Here is a 17,397-nt window from a genome sequence, read left to right on the forward strand (position 1 = left end):
TGCCAACAGAACCTAGGTAAAGGTAAAGGGACCCCTGACCATTAGGTCCAGTCGTGACCGACTCTGGGGTTGCCGCGCTCATCTCACTTTATTGGCCGAGGGAGCCGGCATACAGCTTCTGGGTCATGTGGCCAGCATGACTAAGCCGCTTCTGGTGAACCAGAGCAGCACACGGAAACGCCGTTTACCTTCCTGCCAGAGCGGTACCTATTTATCTACTTGCACTTTGACGTGCTTTTGAACTGCTAGGTTGGCAGTAGCAGGGACCGAGCAATGGGAGCTCACCCCATTATGGGGATTCGAACCGCCAACCTTCTAATCGGCAAGCCCTAGGCTCTGTGGTTTAACCCACAGCGCCACCCGTGTTCCTTCAACAGAACCTAGCAGACACTAATTTGATGTGCCCCCTTCCCTGTTTTGGGGTTGTGTGTGAGTGTGTGTGTGAGAGATAGATTTGCCATCAATGTTAGCTGCCAGTTAAACAATAATAATGACTCTTGCCATTTCTCTTTAAAGATGTTCAATTCAATATAAGTTTATTGTTCTAGCCAATGGCCATGACAAACCTCCAACAACAGTAGCAATAAAACAATACAGTTCATCTATCCATAATATGAGGCAACATTCATGATGTAAGAAATATTGTTTCCTCTATATATACAATGGTGGTGCTGGCTATTATTATTCATAATATTTCTTACCGACCTATGTGAGGGGAAAAGGTGTGTGTGCAGCATGCAATGAGGCTACATCATAAAGGTCCCAAATGCGCCTCTGGGGAGAGGGAATTCTACAGCTGCTAGAGATAATGCCCTCCGCTGAACCACCATCCCCTTAATATCTGAGGGTGGTAGTGGCACACCCAAGAGGGCTCCCTCTGCCACCTGAGAGGGGAAGGAAATAGTGCAAAGTGTACAGCTGCTGCATTTTGGGCCAAGCAATGCCACCAGTTCTCACTGTAACCTGGAGAGTTGTTCAATTAACTAAAATGAAGAGGGAATTCTGCACATAGTGATAGAAGTGAACAGGAAAGCTCTTTCACATGAGAGATCTGTGATCACTTCAGAGGACAAAGGAGTTTGTTTTCAGGAAGTCCAGGTTCTGACTGCTGTCCACAGCACCCTCTCAACATTTCAGGGCATAATCTACACTATACATTTAAAGAACTATGATACTGCTTTAAACAGCTATGGTTTCCCCAAAGACTTCTGGGAGCTGAAGTTTTTTTAAAGCGTGCTGAGAATTGTTAAGAGAACACTATTCCCCCTCACAGAAGTATGATTCTTATGAAGAAAGAATGATTGATAAACCATTCTGAGAGATGTAGCTCTGTGGGGGAAATAGAGGTCAATCAAAACGCTCAGCACCCTTTATATACTACAGTTCACAGAATTATTTGGAGGAAGCCATTATTATTTTTTAAGTGGTATCATAATGCTTTAAATGTATGATGTGAATGCGGTCAAAGTGAGTGCTTCAGAAGACAAGGGAGTTTGTTTTCCAGGAAGTCATTCTGTTGCTCTGAAGGACAGTCATTCAGATCCCCCTGAAAAGCTTGCTGTTGCCTCTAGTCATTCTCCCTCCAAATTTTGCAAGTAAAGTTAACATAAAAAAAAGCTCCTAGATATGGTTCAGAACAAAACACCTGCAATGAAAACTAAGCACAAGAGTCAAGATCCAGTTATGTCTGCCCATGCCTGAGTTTCTATCCTTGCACCTGCTCTTTTAAAGTCTGGAATGACGACATTGACAATTATCAAGAAGAAGGTCTTTCTAAGTTGATACTTTGTTTAAAGTTTAATTAGCCACAAGAGGGAGCTACGTACTCCCAAAAATGACAGAAATATGGACCTCTTCTAATTGAGGTGACATTCATATATAATATGCTATGATTCCACATTAAACAGTCAGGACTTATCCCAAATAATTCTGGGAGTTGCAATTTGTTAAAGGTGCTGAGAGTTGTTAGAGGCCCCCACTCCTCTCAGAAAGCTACAATTCTCTGAATCCCCTGTGAATAGGGAGTGATTATCAAACTGCTTGGGAATTGTAATGCTGGAAAGGGAATAGGGGCCTTCTAACAACTCTCAGCACCCTTAATAAACCACAACTCCCAGAATGCTTTGGGGAAAACCATGGTGCCTATAGAATTGTTGACACAATTCAAAATGTGTGCTCCTTTGGTTGAGGTCCCTTCACCCACCCCCAAGAAAATATTTGAGGGGGCCACCCTACCCCACTGCAATGGGTCTACTCTGAGTAGGGCTTAGTTGGCCACAGTCCATCCCTGTTTCTTCTTCATCATTATCCCAGTGTACCACCATCATTTTATTTGTATGCCGCCTTTCCATAGTTAAAAACAATGCTCAATGTGGCTTACAGCATGACACGATTTACATAATCACCAATTTAACAAAAGTCATAAACAATAAGATGATGGACTTTTTGGAGTTAGCCAACCTGACTGGAAGAGTCCGCTACCAAAAGGAGGAGGAGTACCAGGAGGAATGGATGAAATTCAAAGAATATTTAGTTAAATATGCTAAGATAGCTTAATTGGGAAAACTTGCAAATTCCAGATAGGCTTAGGATTTAATTATGTAATTTTAGAGAATAATATGTTTAAAGTTAAAATGAAAATAAAGTAAGAGGTTAAATGATTAAGTTAATTTTATGAGAAAATAGGTTTTGGAAAACTGTTACAATGATATACACTGAAATTCAGCCAGGGGGATTTGAGGAAGTCACTTAACAATGTTACTAAGATTGGATCAAGTACAGTTAAGATGTATATTTGTTTGTCTGTTTAAATTTTTTGGAAAACTAATATTTATTTTTTTGAAAAAAGTCATAAACAATAAATAAAACACATCAGAAAGCACACAACCAAATGGAAAACAGTTTCCACATAATTCATAAAAGCTAAAAACTATGAATATAGCATTAACATCAATCACAATTTAAAATGACATAGATAAAAAAATAAAAGCAATTTTAAAAACAAAACAAAAACAGAGCCCTCTCTGCCCAGCAGCAGCAGCACGGCTTTATGGAGCCTGTCAGGCCCTGCCCCAAGCCAGGTGGAGAAAACAAACCCCATTTCTTCCCATAATTCCCATTGCAATGATTCTGTTCCTGCACTCCCTTCTTTTCTGCCTTCCAGATGTTTTGGACAAGAATTCCCTTCATCCTGGACCACTGGCCATCTTCTCTGGGGAAGATGGGAATTGTAAGCCAAAATATCTGGAGGGCACCGGTTTGCGGGTGGCTGTTTTGTGCCATGATGTGGAATTGCTCCAGTGAGACTTACGGGAGGATTACAGTGACTACACTGTAGTCACTGTAGTCACCCCCCAACGACACGTTCTCAAGATGGAGGGTGAGGGAACAGCTGCAGTCGCCTGTGGTTCCTGCGCAATGTTTGCCATGTTGCCAAAGGTTGCAGGCAGCTTTACCTGCAGCAATTGCATGTTGATTGCCCTCTTAAAAGACAAAGTCCAGCAACTGGAGGAACGTGTAGCTACGCTCCAAAGAATTAGAGAGCTGGAACTCTTCTTGGAAACAACAGAGCACACCGTCTCCACCAAGGAAGAGACAGGGGACTCCCCTGAGAAGGTGGCTAGTTCACCAACACAGGAGCCAGATATATGGAGAAACGTGACTCAAAGAAATAGGAGGCCCAGGGTTCGCTCTGATTGTTTAGAAATACGCAATCGCTTTGAGGTCCTTTCCCCTAGCATGGAAGACGAAGAGCAGACTCCATTTGAGGATCTCTCCCTCATTACAGTCGATCAGGTATATGAAGACGAGCAGCAAAGGCAGTCCTCAGGGAATGTCCAGGCGACCTTGGAACGGACAGCTCACAGAAGAACCCCGACCAGACCTAAGAGGAGGCGTGTAGTGGTGATAGGGGATTCCCTACTGAGGGGAACAGAAGCAGTGATCTGTGGGCCTGACAAGATGTCTCGGGAAGTGTGCTGTCTCCCCGGGGCTAAGATCCAAGATGTAACTGAACGACTGCAAGGAATCATAAAACCCACTGACAAATACCCCTTCCTCTTGGTTCATGTGGGAACCAATGACACTGCAAGCAATAGCCTCCAGAAGATCAAAAGAGATTACGAGGCTCTGGGCAGGAAATTGAAGCAATTAAATGCACAAATTGTCATCTCATCTGTCCTCCCAGTTGAACGACGTGGCCCAGGGAGAGAGGGAAAAATTGTGGAAGTGAACAACTGGCTTCGCAAATGGTGTAAACAGGAACGGTTTGGATTCTTAGATCACGGAATGCAGTTTCTTGAAGATGGACTTCTGGCAAGCGATGGGCTGCACCTCACAACGGTTGGGAGGAATGTTTTTGCAAAAAATCTCAGAAACCTCATCAGGAGGGCTTTAAACTGACTAATGTGGGGGAGGGAGACAGTGCTCCTGAAGGTAGGAGTCTATCAATTGATGAAGATGATCATCCAAATGTCATAGACCGAATGGAGCAAAGAGCATGCAGACCTAGTGGTGTGAGGAAAAAATCCTTAAATAAGAGACACGGGGGAATGATTAATGGACTTCAATGTCTGTACACTAATGCGCAAAGCATGGGAAATAAACAAGAAGAGCTTGAGCTCCTGGTACAGCAAACTAAATATGACATAATAGGAATCACTGAAACCTGGTGGGATAAATCCCACGATTGGAATGTAATAATGGAGGGATACAATCTATTTTGTAGCCTTATTGGAGTTCACCGATTGGGTCTGCGTTGCTCCGTGACAGGAGGAAGGAAGTCAAAATGACACCGAGTTGGTTCAAAGAAAGAGTTTATTCTGCTCTCCGGATAGCAGAAGGCACTTGCGTGGTGAGTCCACAGCAAGTCCAAAGAAATGACAAGTTTCATGCAGTATATATACCCTCCAGGCACCCTCTCCCTCCTTCCAACCACGTCAGCTTGTATACGTAGGTTGACATCACATATGTTCCTGCTCCGGCACTCTTAACCATAAAAGGGATTTCCTTCCTGTACTCCTGACCATAAAAGGATATTCCTGTTCCTACTCCTATCTTGGAGCAAGAGGTCACTACTTCCGAGAACATGCTCTGGCGTTAGTCCCAGACTTGGGTCTCTGCGTCATTTGTGGTCAGGACATAAGATATGTCTGTGTCTGTTCTACTGGTAAAGTCAAGGCCAGTCTTGCCGTCAAACTGATAAGGGAGAGAGCTGTGTTCTTGTTTTGCATTTGCTCAGCGGCTAAAGTTTATGCATTTTAGCTAAGGAGAAATGGGGATTTTGGTGCAGTTTAAAAACTGCCTGCACAGTCAGTTTTGGGTTTTGGAAACCCATTCCTTCAATTTCAAAGAAACAGACCAGACAAGAAAGGAGGAGGAGTGGCGTTATATGTCAGGGATGTGTATACCTGTGAAGAGATCCAAGATTTAGAACCTCAAAGCCAAAGTGAGAGCATTTGGGTCAAAATTAAGGGAGAGAAGAATAACAGTGACCTCATTGTGGGAGTTTACTATAGATCCCCAAGCCAAACGGAGGACATAGATGATGCCTTCCTGGAACAGATGGCCAAGCATGCAAAAGGAAGGGAGATAGTAGTAATGGGGGACTTCAATTACCCGGATATTTGTTGGATGTCAAACTCAGCCAAGAGCATAAGGTCAAACAGATTCCTCACTGCCCTTGCAGACAACTTCATTGTCCAGAAAGTGGGAGAAGCAACAAGAGGAACAGCCATTTTAGATCTGGTCCTAACCAATGTTGATGACCTGGTTAGTGGGGTAGAAGTGGAAGGATCATTAGGCGCGAGTGATCATGCTCTTCTGAAGTTTACTATACAGCGGAAAGGAGCAGCCAAGCATACTAGGACTCAATTTCTCGATTTTAAGAAAGCCGACTTCATAAAGCTTAGGGAAGTGCTGGGTGAGATCCCATGGACAGTAATACTAAAAGGAAAGGGAGTTCAAGATGGCTGGGAGTTTGTTAAGAGGGAGATAGTAAAAGCACAACTTCAGGCAATACCAATGAGACGGAAACATGGAAGGTGCCTAAAGAAGCCAGGGTGGCTATCTAAAGAACTTTTAACTGAGTTAAGATTAAAAAAGGATGTGTACAAAAAATGGAAAAGGGGGGAAACCACCAAAGAGGAATTCAAACAAATAGCCAGCACGTGTAGACACAAAGTCAGAAAAGCTAAAGCACAAAATGAACTCAGGCTTGCTAGAGAGGTTAAAAGCAACAAAAAAGGCTTTTATGGGTATGTTCGTAGCAAAAGGAAGAACAAAGAAACCGTGGGGTCACTCAAAGGAGAAGATGGTGAAATGCAAACAGGGGACACAGAAAGGGCTGAACTCCTCAATGCTTTCTTTGCCTCAGTCTTCTCCGATAAAGAAAACAATGCCCGACCTGAAGAATTTGGAGCAAATGATTCAGCAGAGGAAACACAACCCAGAATAACTAAGGAGATAGTACAAGAATACTTGGCTAGTCTAGATGTATTCAAGTCTCCAGGGCCAGATGAACTGCATCCAAGAGTATTAAAAGAACTGGCAGATGTGATCTCAGAACCACTGGCAGTCATCTTTGAGAATTCCTGGAGAACAGGCGAAGTCCCGGCAGACTGGAGGAGGGCAAATGTTGTCCCTATTTTCAAAAAGGGGAAAAGAGAGGACCCAAATAATTACCGCCCAGTCAGTCTGACATCAATACCAGGGAAGATTCTGGAGCAGATAATTAAGCAAACAGTCTGTGAGCACCTAGAAAGGAATGCTGTGATCACCAATAGTCAGCATGGATTTCTGAAAAATAAGTCATGTCAGACTAACCTGATCTCGTTTTTTGACAGAATTACAAGCCTGGTAGATGAAGGGAACGCAGTGGATGTAGTCTACCTTGATTTCAGCAAGGCATTTGACAAGGTGCCCCATGATATTCTTGTAAAGAAGCTGGTAAAATGCGGTCTTGACTATGCTACCACTCAGTGGATTTGTAACTGGCTGACTGACCGAACCCAAAGGGTGCTCATCAATGGTTCCTCTTCATCCTGGAGAAGAGTGACTAGTGGGGTGCCACAGGGTTCTGTCTTGGGCCCGGTCTTATTCAACATCTTTATCAACGACTTGGATGATGGACTCAAGGGCATCCTGATCAAATTTGCAGATGACACCAAACTGGGAGGGGTGGCTAACACCCCAGAGGACAGGATCACACTTCAAAACGACCTTGACAGATTAGAGAACTGGGCCAAAACAAACAAGATGAATTTTAACAGGGAGAAATGTAAAGTATTGCACTTGGGCAAAAAAAATGAGAGGCACAAATACAAGATGGGGGACACCTGGCTTGAGAGCAGTACATGTGAAAAGGATCTAGGAGTCTTGGTTGACCACAAACTTGACATGAGCCAACAATGTGACGCGGCAGCTAAAAAAGCCAATGCAATTCTGGGCCTCATCAATAGGAGTATAGCATCTAGATCAAGGGAAGTAATAGTGCCACTGTATTCTGCTCTGGTCAGACCTCACCTGGAGTACTGTGTCCAGTTCTGGGCACCACAGTTCAGGAAGGACAGTGACAAACTCGAACGTGTCCAGAGGAGGGCAACCAAAATGGTCAAAGGCCTGGAAACGAAGCCTTATGAGGAACGGCTAAGGGAGCTGGGCATGTTTAGCCTGGAGAAGAGGAGGTTAAGGGGTGATATGATAGCCATGTACAAATATATAAAAGGATGTCACATAGAGGAGGGAGAAAGGCTGTTTTCTGCTGCTCCAGAGAAGCGGACACAGAGCAATGGATCCAAACTACAAGAAAGAAGATTCCACCTAAACATTAGGAAGAACTTCCTGACAGTAAGAGCTGTTCGACAGTGGAATTTGCTGCCAAGGAGTGTGGTGGAGTCTCCTTCTTTGGAGGTCTTTAAGCAGAGGCTTGACAACCATATGTCAGGAGTGCTCTGATGGTGTTTCCTGCTTGGCAGGGGGTTGGACTCGATGGCCCTTGTGGTCTATTCCAACTCTATGATTCTATGATTCTATGGTGCTCCCCCAGCCAAGAGAAGTTACACTGCTTCCACAAAATACACTATGAAAAATCTGGGCCGGGGTTGGTTTTGGCTCCTTTCCCATTTTGCCCTCTCCAATACCCCCTGTGAATAAATGTTCTTGTGAGATTCAGGCCTAATTCAAATCTTCTGAACAGGAAAAGGAGCACTTCTGAAGCAGGAAAAGACTGCATCCCTTGAGGTTTCTCCATAAGGGAAATCAAAGCTAAGGCAAATGGCATTGGAAGGCTGATAAACTCCTACAAGCAGTATAAAACAAATGGGCAACTATACTTAGAAGTCCCTTACACTCAGTGAATTCTGGCCAGAAGAAATTTACCAACACCATTTTTCAACTGGTGTTACCATGTCCCTTCCAGCTAAGCTCATTTCAACAGTATGATCCCTCAGCTGTTCTGATCTTATCACAGAAGTAAATCACAGAGCGTTTTCCAAGGAGTGAGAAAGAAATAGATAAGTGGAGCTAGGCGGAGGGAACATCAGCCCACAATATCCCCAGGAGAGGATTTGTGTGTGTGTGTGTGTAGTTTTATAACCACAACAATTTTGCTTTTGACAATATTATTCTAGCTTAGCAACCACAGAGGTGATGTTACTTAATAACTGTCTCTCCCCCACCCCCTGCCAAACTCCAAGTATTCCTGCACATCCTTGAGTCTCAGAGGCAGGTATCTGGTTGCACTCAAAATTATTTTCCATTTCCCAACACAAAAGTACTTGGATTTTAATAGAAACTCAATACCAAGGGTATCCAAGATGGTGTTTTCCACATGTGCCCACTATAAGTCCCATCAACCTTAGGCAGCATGGTCAGGGATGATGGGAATTGTAGTCCAGGTACCACATGGATTACCCCTGCTCTACACATTCCAGGCACCCACATCATCTCGTTCGATTGTAAGACTCACAACTCCCTCAAAGAATCCTGGGAACTATGGTTAGTTAAGGGTCTTTTTAAAATTCTCAGCACCCTTAACACACTACAGTTCCCAGACTTCTTTCAGAGAAACCATGGCTCTTAAAGTGATACAATGCTGTAAGAGTGTTTTAGATGCATGCTAGGGGTGTGACCTAAAGTCTACACAGGATACATTAAAAACAACATTCGCCTACTTCACAGGGTTGGAATATATACTATATATTTATTTGTTCTGGAGATTTCTATCCCTGTTCCCAGTGTATCTGTATCCTCACAAGGCAGCTTACATTTGCAACAGCAAACCATAACAAAAAGTAGTATAAATATAATGATAAATATTGGTGTGTGTGTGTGTGTGTGTGTGTGTGTGTGTGTAAAACAAAGGGTGGCTGGGGAGACCCAGCCAGATGGGTAGGGTACAAATAATAAAATTATCATTGAAATTATTAAATGTATCAACAATCCCAGATGATTAAAAATAAATAAATCAAATAGCACAAAACATCAGTGCTAAAAAGGTGTTAAAAATATCAGCATAAACAGAGCTCAATAAAATTATCCAAATGCAGATCAAAAGAGAGGGGGGAAGCCTTTAAGCACCTTCTAAGAATCAACAGCAAAGGAGCAATGTCCATTTCCCTGGGAAGGCACTTCCCAGTGTGGGGCCAACACAAAAAGGGTCCTGCCTATGGTGTGCTCCAACCAGACAGCTTCTGTGGCGAGTCAAAGATCAGGACCAAAGAAGCTGAAATCAAAGGTATCCTTCATGTGGGTATTATATAGGTATCCTTCAGATAGCCTGGTCCCCAAATGTTTAGGGACATAAAGGTCCGTTCCAGCACCTTAAATGGGGTCTGGGGGGGAATTGGCAGCCAGTGGTATCACCACAGAAGAAGTGTAATGCAGTCCCAATGCCAACATGCATTTCAGCTGCCACATTCTGCCCTATATGTGCAAAACATCTTTAAGTGACATTACGGTACTCTGGTGTGGATGTAACCAAAACACGTGTCTCCTTCTGGGAACATTCAAAAAGAGATAAATAGATATAGAACAACAATAATCATGTACACCTCCTTTCTCTTTAACATATTTTTTTTCAGGAATGCAGCAGTATAAATTATGAATGTGTGTGTGTGTTTGTATTGCAGTGCACTTTTTGGTTTTGGTTGTGTGTTTCTTTACTGTAATAAATGTTTCCTTTTTTCTGACAGGCAGAAAAGTTGCACACTAGCAAATAAACAGGCACAATTTAATTCAGCAAAGTAAACTAAGTCTGGCTCTTAACTTTTTGCTATATTTCCTTTTACAGGTTTAATTAGTTTTTTCCCCCCATCCTCTATTCGATGTCAAATCCCCAAGGGTCAATTTTAATTGGGAGATGCATGTGACTAGAAATGCTGCTCTAATTTTACTATTTTAAGTGCAGAATAATAATAATAAAATGAATATCTGCTGGGCAATGCAGCTCCTCAAAGCGTTGCTGTGGTTTCCTGCAGGCTTTAGGGCTATATATCCAACAGAGACAGGCCAAGACACATTGATGCATCAGGCAGAAAATCAAAATGGCGTTCCCACAACGGTAATAAACAAAATAATTGAGAAGATGCTGCTTTTTCACAGCACCCCATAACCGTGGCGGCTGGTAACCACCGAAGCTGGTGGGACAGAACAGCTAATGGCAGGCAGAGTCAACTTATTCTGGCTTTCTTCCCATCCTCCTCGCTTGCAAGAAATATAGGAAGCACTTAAACAGTTATCAGACAAAAGCATCAGAGGGCACCTAGGATTTTACATTTCTAGGGGCTGGCATCAAATACCTAGATAGACCTGTCATTTTTCAGTTCTACTTATACCAACAGGGGTAAACAGAAAAGACTCTGGGAAGTTATCTGAATGATAAGTTATTTATGAGTACAGTGGTACCTCAGGTTACAGATGCTTCAGGCTACAGACGCTTCAGGTTACAGACTCCGCTAACCCAGAAATAGTACCTCAGGTTAAGAACTTTGCTTCAGGATGAGAACAGAAATCGCACAGCGGCAGCGCAGCAGCAGCAGCAGCAGGAGGCGGCCCTATTAGCTAAAGTGGTGCTTCAGGTTAAGAACAGTTTCAAGTTAAGAATGGACCTCCAGTTCTTAACACGAGGTACCACTGTATGACTCTGAGGAGACACTGGGCTGTTGGGCTAAAGCTTTGCATTTTAGGGTGCAGAAATGGTGGTTGAATGAAGACATGCATCACTTATTTGCTGCATTTATATCCCATTCTTACGTTTGGGGGATGGACAGGTGGTGTGATGTGTATGCCTTGGATGCATGTAAATGGGGAGTTTCCTGCAGTGCAAAACTCAGTGAACAGCACAATCCATAGGAAAACTGCATTCCAGTCTCCATATTAGTTCAGGAAGTAAGTGCAAATTAGGTCAGCTCATTTTTAAATGCAGATTGAACAAAATTCTCCAGCTTCCCCAGAGGTATTTTGAAGTTTACAGCACAGCTGCAGCTAGGCCTTCATGCATCACATTGTTATTCTTGTTGCAAATGCAGCAGAAATTTTCTACAATAAGTTCAAAACAGAATATATGGTTCTCCCTTCCAACTTTCCCAAAGTTATCCTCGTAGCACCTCTGCAAGGCAGGTTAGATTGAGTGAGAGCTTATGAATTTCAGGGGGTTGGACTAGATGACCCGTGGGTCCCTTCCAACTCTAAGATTCTATGATGCTATGAATACTTCCTCTTGTCCAATAATAATAATAATAATAATAATAATAATAATAATAATAATAATTTATTATTTATACCCCGCCCATCTGGCTGGGCCTCCCCAGCCACTCTGGGCGGCTTCCATAAAAACCACAAATACAGTAAAATATCACACGTTAAAAACTTCCCTGAACAGGGCTGCCTTAAGATGTCTTCTGAATGTCAGGTAGTTGTTTATCGCTTTGACATCTGCTGGAAGGGCGTTCCACAGGGCGGGCGCCACTACCGAGAAGGCCCTCTGCCTGGTTCCCTGTAGCTTTGCTTCTCGCAATGAGGGAACCGCCAGAAGGCCCTCGGCGCTGGACCTCAGCATCCGGGCAGCCACTGCATTCCCCCCAGGAAAATGATCCTTTAGCGTTCAATCAAAGCAAATGAGCAATTCAGGTGTTCACCAGATTGAAGTTTGCTCCATTTTAGAGATAAGGAGTAGGCTTTCCCTGGGAAAGGAGAGGGGCAAAGGGAAAACTGTTCAGTCCAAGGAGAATGTGGATGAGCCCCAAGAGAGGGATTGGTCAAAATTCATTCAGTGAGTTTCATGCCTAAGTATAGATTGACAATCTGGCCTTCCTGTTCCAAATCTGCATGTGTATCTGTGCTAAGTAATGTTCATTTGGATTTGAATCTGAATACAATCCAACGCAGGTGGCGCTGTGGTCTAAATCACTGAGCCTCTTGGGCTTGTCGATCAGAAGGTCAGCGGTTCGAATCCCCGTGACGGGGTGAGCTCCCATTGCTCGGTTCCAGCCCCTGCCAACCTAGCAGTTCAAAAGCACGTTAAAGTGCAAGTAGATAAATAGGTACCACTCTGGCGGGAAGGTAAATAGCGTTTCCGTGTGCTGCACTGGTTCACCAGAAGCGGCTTAGTCATGCTGGCCACATGACCCGGAAGCTGAACGCCTGCTCCCTCGGCCAATAAAGCAAGATGAGCACTGCAACCCCAGAGTCGTCTATGACTGGACTTAACTGTCAGCGGTCCTTTACCTTTACAATCCAATTAAAATCAAAACATATCCATATCCACATGTGAATTTTCATTGCCTCATTTGCAGCAGTGCTCAAAACTCTCTGCAGAATCTGCATAGATATCCAAGGCCATGGAGTAGTACACATGCCAAACACTTTTTTGTTGTTGTTGCACTATTAGGGTTTGCAAAGTTTGTGGTTCAAATAAATTACATGAAAACCAACATAAAGGTCAACCCCTTTTGCAATGCAAAATTTGTGGGATGCAAATCTTACAAGACCTTCACTATTTGATTTATATTTCACCTTTCCTCGAAGGAGTTCATACCAACTTACATGTGCCCTCCCCCCATTTTATTCTCACAACAGTGATTGGGCCACGGGTACACAATGAGCTTTATGTCCAAGTGGTGATTTGAACCCTGGTCTCCCAGGTCCTAGTCCAATGCGCTAACCATCCCACTGCACAGCTTGCATGGGTATTTTGGTGGGGAGTTAAACCTGCATTTCTTTAGCATTTATAAACTAGCGAGGATAACAATGCATTTATCTAATCATATAGCTCAAAACCCAAAGGGAAGAAAAAATCAGAAAATCTCTACAACAGACCATAGCATTTTGAAAATATAAGCCTTGGAAAGCTGCTTCTGACATAATGTTAAGACCCAGGTTCAAATCTCAGGTAGGATCGGGCATGTTGTTATCTCTATGCCACATCGTTAAACCTACTTTAACAAAATTGTCATGAGGATAAATACACTGAGATGAGGATAAGTCCTTGATGTAGGACAGATGGAGGACAGAAATACTTTGGAGGTATTAACATGCATAACAGTGCCTTATTTTGCCTTCACATTCCTAATCTTGCATCTCCAAGTCAGACAGGTTTGTCGAATGAGGACCACAAAATTAGAAACCTGAAGGATCACAGCTGTGTGTGTGTGTGTGTGTGTGTGTGTGTGTGTGTGTGTGTGTGTGTGTAAATGACAGAATTCATCCTCTCCCAATGACTTCACTACGGGCAATCAGGTCCTGACTCCAACTGTTTCCGACAAGATATGACTCCTAATAACATCGTCCCACACAAAACTTCATGCGGCAGAGAGAGGTGGGGTTGGAGTGGGGAGAAAGGTGAGAAGAAAATCCAGAGTACTTGATATAATTTCTCAAATGAATCCCTCATAATTGAAATCATCTTGGATCTAGCTTATTACATCTAGATGCTTTACTTTTGCAGGGAAACACTTAGCACCCAGTTCCCATATGTAGCTTATAACCCACAGATCTAATTATAGATTTTTCTCAGTTACCAGTTCCCTAGGAAACAAATCCATGGCTCATGTACTGAAGGTCATGGGAGGAAGATTTTCCCCCATCCCCATGTATAAGTAACTTATCTAGAGGTCACAGGTCTGGATGGTGACAAGATAATGACACTACTGTCAAGGACAGACAGCTGGTCCACTGGACCAATTTAACACCTTGAACTTTTAAATCTTGTAAGCCCTTAATACTTTAATTATTAATTAAAACACCTACTTTTTTTCTTGCAGTAAAGAGAGGAATCCAATGAGGGTTTTTTTTTTGGGGGGGGGTGCACATTTTTCTGGTTACAAAGTAAGGAACAAGGAGAAACCAATGTGAATATCTAAAAAAACAGGAAGGGATGGCATGCCTGATAGGTTATCGTACGATATCTATTCAGAAATTGTCCCTGCACTTTAGCTTAAAACGGCAGCACAGAAACCGATCCAAGCGTTTTAATCAATAGGCTTTGTGGTAGCTGCTCTTCCAGAATGGGAAAGATGGATAAACAGGTGTGGTGCTTGAAATTTATTCTGCATTGCTCTTAAGGTGATTGCATTGTATCACCAAGAGGCACACAGACAGTGGCCAATGAAAGACTGAATTATAAAACAAGCAGCAGGTAAAATAGGACGTGTGTAGAGATGGAACCAGGACAGCACTGACAGGGCAGTTTATTCTGTTCCCCTAACTGGTAATTTATTCATTATATTTGGGCTTTCACATGTGCAAAAAACAGTTCTGGAAACCTAGCAGCACATGAGGGAAGTTTAACACTCATTTCCATGTGCAATCGATTCCAGAAATCTTCTGTTTGTAACCCCGTGGACCCAGAAAATGGGGGGAGTGAAGTGATGAAATCTGAAGCAGTTCTTTTCTGCCATTTTTATGGGGAAACAGAAGGATACTGCAGGTACAGCAGCAATGTTGTCCAAGGATGTTCATGGTTGTATCATACCATGCCCACTGGGGTGAATTAAATTTAGCATGACATGGTGGTACATCGATTAAAAAAACCTCACAGTTCCACAACACAACAACTACTGCAGTCTGAAAGGAATGTTAGAAAACTGGCAGAAGGATTATATTTACTAGCATTAGAATCAGGAAAACTAACCCAATATTACCTTCATCTGAATGCACCCTAAATGTGTGGAAGAGGTGTTGATGTTGGTTCTGATCCTGATATTCACATGTTGACCAGCTCATCTATATAACGTGTGCAAGCTTTACATTAATACCCTCACTCTATGAAATCTATAGCCTGCCAATATTCAGGGTGCATATGCACACATAGGTTGTGAGTTACAGAATAGATTAATGCACGGAGAGCAGAAGTGGGATCTTGCCACTATCCTGGCATGTTCCACCAGCTTTCTGTCAGGAACAGCCTATAACCAGATGAGGATGGAGTAAATATAGGCAATGTGTTTTCACTTGTTTTCTGCCTAAATAAACCCTTTCCTCCCCTTTGAGGAGAAAAATAACCCTATCACCTGTTCTAGTACACATAGAGTTCAAGGGGAGTCAGCAGATACAGACCACCACCACCCTAATAACACCACCTGGGAAGATACCCGGGGGGGGGGCAATCCATATGCCCTTACTGCTGCCACTACCAGTTCCAAACCCTCCAGGATCTCCAAATGGGTCCTATCTCAGAAGCAGAGACAGTGGTAGTGCCTGAGTAGAAGACCAATATCAGAGAGATGGTGCCCGTATTTAACACATCACCTTTCATCCCTTCTCATGAGGAGGAAGCCAGATGACTCCCATGGTCTGTAGATCAGAGCCTTCCTGAGTGTCATAAGCCCAGTGGAGATGTCATGGAAGGGATGGGTGGATTCTGAGGAGAAGGAAGATATGAGGGAGTTGGAGAGAGAACCAGGGGTAGGGTCTGAGAGGGATGAGGGAGTCTAAATTATGTCTGAGCTGGAGAAGGGGGCCAGTGGTCCAAAGTGTCAGGAGCTAGGTCCTGAGGAAGGTTCAAGTGGGTTGTCATAGAGGTGTCCAAACCCTGGGATATGAGACACCTTTAGTCAGACACCTTGGGAAGGGCCACTGCCAGTCCCTCCTATCACTCCTGTCAGTTAGCAGCAGCCTCGTGGGGAGGCACCTGAGAGTAAGTCAGATACTGCGCCAGCACCTCCATTGTCAAGGACATGGAGTTGCCATCGCGGGTGCAAATGAATTTCACAGGCCCAACCCATTTGCAGAGTGCATGTCCAGAAGTGCTTTCCCAGACCAGAGATGCCTGTCATTTGCCACACTAAGGCTTGTGCCCACCCACTCTTCAAAAGGAAGAGGTAGGGGGCATGAAGCTTGTTGAGTCAGCATTTCTACAAGAGCTTAGACATGCAATTCACCTGCTGTGCCTTTAGCTCTTGCCTTACCTATGTATTGCTCAGATTTACCATATTTTTCGCTCTATAGGATGCACCCGACCATAGGACACATCTTGTTTTAGAGGGGGAGAACAAGAAAAAAAATTCTCCCCCTCTCTGCTCAACGCCCCTTCAGCGAAGCAGCAGCAGGAACGGAGACCCTTCCATTTCTCCCCCCCCCCCCCCGCTTGGCTGAAGGGGCACTGCACAGCTCTCCCTCTCTGCTGAAGCCAGGAGAGTCTTGCTCTCCCGGCTTCAGCAAAAGGAACCCAAATCCTCCGGAGTGCAGTGGGAGGCCCCGCTGCGCTCCGGAGGCTTCAGGCACCGACCCCTCTCGCTCTCCAGGCTTCAGGGAAAGCAACGCGAAGCCTCCGGAGAGCGGAGGGAGCTCTCCTTCTGTGCTTCAGAGGCTTCGCATTGCTATCGCTGAAGCCAAGGAACCTGCATTCGCTCCATAGGACGCACACACATTTCCCCTTAATTTTTGGAGGGGGAAAAGTGCGTCCTATAGAGCAAAAAATATGGTAAGCTTCAAAAAAATTGGCAGAAACAGAAACCCGAGTTCACGTTCTTCATCTGGCTATGAGGGCAAGGACACTGATATGCCAATGAAAAGTTGGCAGCAGAGCCAAGTAGTTCAATTCGTTATTTATTTATTCCATTTCTACCCCACCTTTTTCTTCAAGGAGCTTCAAGTGCTATACATGGTTGTCCCCTTCCTCATTGCATCCCCCAAACAACCCTGTGAGGCAGAATACGCTGAGAGGCAGTGACTGGCCCATGCTTCATGGCTGGGTAGTAATTTGAACCCTGGTCTCACAGGTCATAGTCTGACACTCTAACCATTACACCACACTGGCTCACCTACACCAGAGTACTAAAGCAACACCTTATCCCAGTGAACTTCCTCTGAAACCTTAATCCTTGACTTACTGAACATCTTCGTTGTCTCACCAGTAAGGCAAAATTTTGAAGCAGTGGTCATGGCAACAATACATGACCC

At 43.9% G+C, this 17,397-nt stretch overlaps 1 protein-coding gene across 1 annotated transcript in view; it reads right to left on the bottom strand.

Annotated features, from left to right (window-relative positions):
• Positions 1-17,397, bottom strand: part of CDH13 (cadherin 13) — a 592,471-nt gene that overhangs the window by 297,181 nt on the left and 277,893 nt on the right. The window lies entirely within an intron of this gene.

Source organism: Podarcis muralis, chromosome 7 (assembly GCF_964188315.1).
Source record: "Podarcis muralis chromosome 7, rPodMur119.hap1.1, whole genome shotgun sequence".
Taxonomy (NCBI): Eukaryota; Metazoa; Chordata; class Lepidosauria; order Squamata; family Lacertidae; genus Podarcis; species Podarcis muralis.